Raw genomic sequence first — 4,798 nt, 5'->3', positions numbered from 1 at the left:
CATGAAATTAAGTCAGAATATTGTTTAAAACCTTTCTCTCGATATTGCTGCTGCAGGAACATATTTGAGACATGAAGTGTAGAAAATGTCTTCTCTAACATATCAACATCAGTAGTTTTCTCTCAGCATAACAACAATTTTGACCTGATTTTAAATAATATGGAGTTGTAATCACTTACTGATTTGAATCTTGTAACCCCAAATGCATCCACTCATAATGAGATTTAGAAAGAATAATTGTTTTTTGGTGATCATATATCTCTTTCAAATTTTTTCACAAGATACGGGAATATTTTATTGTAAGATACTTCATTTTCAATCCCCTCGTGGAGATGATGATGAAGGAAAATCATAGTTTTTGGTTTGTCTTGATTGGATGTCATATTTTCTTCTTTATTGTTTCTCCCAAGTTCATAGCATCCAGGTGAATTTCGATATCGAGCACCCATGACAAATAATTATTGTCATTAATGTTAAAGACTGCGAGTTCTAATTTTGTAAGGTCTGTCATGACAACACTATCACAAATTATTATATTTATATTAGAAATTTAATATGTACTAAATATGCAAAATAACATTTAATTTATTGATTATAACGAAGAGGAAAAAACTGACATACCTTTAGAACTTCCGTTTGCGGAAAATACGATAGGAGCTCGTGCTGATAACATGTTATGGAATTGAGTAGCACAACAGAAATACAGATATGGAAAAATATAATATAATAATAATAAATAAATAAAAACTAAAATATAAAATTGGACACTGAGAAATTTTAGTGGAATTTTGGTGTGGATTTCTCACCAATGGATATATAATTTTAAGACCCACCAAAAGGCCGCTATTTAGGTAAAGTGAAAAATAGGATGTAGACTTATATGCACATCAAACATACCAAACATGAATTACTACACTAATACATGAATGGTGACACATAGCCCTTTGGCACGTTACACAATGGACATCTATTTTTTATTATAATATTCATGATATTATGGTCCACAAATAGTATTGTAACCTTACATAATTCTCCATCATCAAAGGGCTGAGAAACAAACAAATTTTAAGAAATAAATAAAGAAAAGAAAAGTTTAGTAGGTATCAAAATTTTCACTCTACCATGTTTTCTTCCACCAATCCCCTGTTTCTTCTTCTTCTTTCCGCCATTTCTGCAACTTTCATTACACAAGTCTTCACCTTCTTCATCGACTTTCCTCTCTCCACCAACTACGAGCAGCTCGCCGCTCTCAACTGGACCTACGACACCACCGTCTTCCATGGCGAAAACGTTCGGCCCCCGCTCCCCTCTGTAATTCAATCCGTTCCCAACGCCTCTCTTCGAGTCGTTTACAATCAGACATTTCGCCTCAGAAACAGACACAAAACGGCTACATTTAAAGCCAACTTCGTGATTAATTTAGGATCGGAGGCGACTTCCCCTTCAGGAAATGAAGGGCTTGCTTTTATTCTCACGCCGGACCTTGCTCCTCCGGCAGGCAGTGAGGGCCAGTGGTTGGGGATTGCTAATTCTACGACGAATGGGACGGCGGAAGCAAGAATCTTTGCGATTGAATTTGATACCAAGAAGAGCTTTCCAGAGGATGTTGATGGAAACCATGTGGGGTTGGATTTGAATGGGGTTTACTCTGTTTTGCAGAAGCCATTGTCGGAATTTGGAGTTAATCTTTCGGCTATGGCGGATGTTTTTGCTAGAGTTGACTTTGATGGTGAAAATGTTTCGGTGTTCGTTTCTTTGTCGTCTAGATTAGAAGATCAATTGAAAAACAGAGTGATATTTCATCCCCTGAATCTCTCTTTTCTTCCTGATGAGGTTTATGTTGGCTTCTCCGCTTCAAAATTCGATTTCAATTCACAGATTAATTGGATAAAGTCCTGGCAATTCTTGGGGACTGATGTCGATGACGATGAGGAGGAATCTGATAACCATCGTCGACGGGTTTATATTACGGTCGGCGTAATAAGTGGACTTGTTCTGTTATTTGGGGTTGGATTCCTCTGGTTTTGGATCATGAAGAAACGAAAAAGGGATTTAGAAGAAGCAGATGACAATGGTATAGAAGATCAGCTTCAAGATTTCTCCATAGCCCAACGAGTTCAAAAGTTTGGATTGAAAGAACTGAAGAAAGCAACAGATAATTTCGACCCGAAGAACAGTCTAGGGAAAGGCGGATTTGGAACTGTTTATAAAGGAAATTTGAAAAACAGAGAGGTCGCCGTGAAGAGAATCTCAGAGGATTCTCGTCAGGGGAAACAAGAATTCATTACAGAAGTTGCAATAATTGGTGGCCTCCATCACAAGAATCTCGTAAAACTAATTGGATGGTGTTACGAGAAAAGGGATTTTTTACTTGTATATGAGTTCATGCCCAACGGCAGCTTGGATAAATTGTTATTCAACGGCGGCGGCAATCCCAGTTGGGAAATTAGACTGAATATAATTTATGGGGTGGCTGAAGCTTTGGATTATCTTCACAATGGGTGTGAAAAAACAGTTTTACACAGAGATGTAAAATCTTCAAACATAATGTTGGATTCAAAATTCGAACCGAAATTGGGAGATTTCGGGTTGGCTCGGACAATTCGTCGAACAGAACAGACGCATCATTCAACGAGAGAGATAGCAGGGACACGTGGGTACATGGCGCCGGAGATTTTTCTGACGAGCAGAGCCACGGCGGAGACCGACGTGTACGCGTTCGGAGTTTTAGTTCTGGAAGTTGTGTGTGGGAGAAAGGCGGCGAATCCGTCGGAGATGGGCGGAAATTACGACGGGGATATTACGCAGTGGGTTTGGGAGTTTCAGGAGAGAGGGGAAATTGTGGCGGCGGCCGACGAGAGGATCGGCGGGGAATATGAGAAGGAAGAAATGGAGAGAGTATTGGTATTGGGATTGGGTTGTTGCCATCCGAATCCGCATCAACGGCCGACGATGAAAAATGTTTTACAAATTCTTAAAGGGGAAGTGAATCCGCCGATTGTTGGTCGGGAAAAGCCGAGTTTTATGTGGCCGCCGATGGCTCCGTCGTCTAGAGATGACACGGGAAGTTCTGTAAGAGAGAGTCAATTTGCGGATCCATTAACAGAGCTTGTTGGAAGATGATCATTTTGGTCTGGATTCATTTTTTCTCCCAAACAGTTTAGTTTTGGAAAATATTATATTTTTGTAAAAGTTGTAGTGTTTCCGAACTCTCAAAATTAGTTTGAAAAATGTTTTTTTTTTCTTCCCTAAGCGAGCACGAAGTAGAATTTTAGATAAAGGCCATGTTTAATTACATTTAGCAAAGTTTACTTCGACTTTGAAAAATAAGTTATTTTGAGAAAGTAGTATAAATTTGAGGAAAGTATTTTTTTTGGAAAGTTTGATTTTTGTGATATATGAAGACGATCAAAATACTCTTAACACTACTTTACTTCCCAATCTCAAATGGAGAAAAATCATCATCTTTCTTGGGTGTGTTTGTAGTGGTAAAGACAGACTATGGAACATACTTTTTTTGTAGTGTAAGAGAGCAAAACAGTTGTGAAGAATTTTGATACCTTTCATTTAAAGTGTTGTGCGGAGTAGTTTGTGTTGGAAAAAACCTCTCACTTCTATCACAGAAATAAGCAGAAAAATGACAAAGAAATTAAAAGAAAACAATCAAATTGGAAACACAAGAATTTTCATGGAAAACTCTCAACTCGGAGAAAACCCACAGCCTACCAAAAAGAAATCCAATATGTGAAAAATTGTTACAATGACACAAAACAATTCCCTCCCCGATTCCAATTACAAGAGCACTCTCTCAAAACTTTTATACTATTCACACCCTTTTCTCACTCTTAAACTAGAGAATATATAAAGGAATACCACCTTTCAAGATTTTCCTTTCTCGTTATATGTCGATAAATCTTGCTGATATTTATGATGCAATTTCCACCTACTTGGCTCACCTAGAAGTCCTTCAGCCATCAACATAACTTCCACCACACTTTCCATAACCTCCAAGTCAATGCCCATGTGCAAACTTATGGAACCACTAATATCACATCTTCTATCATGGTAAAGCGGACATACATCGAGGATGATTTTTGTCCCCTTCAGAGGAAGTCACTATCTCCCCTGACGTGACAGACACCGTCAGCATCCGATCTAGAGCCATTTGATAAACCTGCTCTGTTTTTCATGTGCCCAGCCCGTCCGCATCCCCAACAGCCCATCTTCTGCTTGAAGACTCATTTTTAAACCTCTACTGGAATCACTCCGGAATTGTACTAGAATACCATCACTGCTTAACTTGCACTTGTGTAATCCATATTGTATCAACACATCCTTGACTTGCACTTGCCACACGTTGAAGTTGATCATTCCATAAAATTTCTACACATTAAACTTTATTGAACTTATAAAGCTTGACACACATTCGCTTCATTCCTAGCAAATCAGCAAATAGTGAACAACTCACACTATTTACAAAATATCGCAGTCTGTTTCAAGAATTCTTTTCTAATGTGGAAGCTTAGAAAAAGTTGCAACCATAACATACTAAGACATTCAAGAAACTACGAACCTGACGCTCTGATATCACTTGATAGGGACAATGTTGGGATTGGTGTCCTAATTCTCCTGGAGTCTCGTTGTTTGGTAAAGATACACATTGTTCAATGAATAAAATAAGTGTTATTTAATTTTGGCATTTACTCATATCCAATAAACAAAGCTCCTTGGTTATCTTATGTGAACTTAAGCATGTATATGTGATATACAAGTGGATCATGCCTTAAGTGATAACCTA

General features: G+C 38.1%; 1 pseudogene across 1 annotated transcript; it reads left to right on the top strand.

Annotated features, from left to right (window-relative positions):
- The first annotated feature begins 781 nt into the window (after window positions 1–781).
- LOC120090192 (putative L-type lectin-domain containing receptor kinase S.5 pseudogene) lies at window positions 782–3,428 on the top strand (annotated as a pseudogene). Its single transcript, XR_016524218.1, has one exon. The product of XR_016524218.1 is annotated as a putative L-type lectin-domain containing receptor kinase S.5 pseudogene (transcript).
- The last annotated feature ends 1,370 nt before the right edge of the window (window positions 3,429–4,798 follow it).

This window comes from Benincasa hispida, chromosome 11 (genome assembly GCF_027475165.1).
Source record: "Benincasa hispida cultivar pf3 chromosome 11, pf3_genome.v1.1, whole genome shotgun sequence".
NCBI lineage: Eukaryota > Viridiplantae > Streptophyta > Magnoliopsida > Cucurbitales > Cucurbitaceae > Benincasa > Benincasa hispida.
This window is presented reverse-complemented; position numbering and strand designations above follow the sequence as displayed.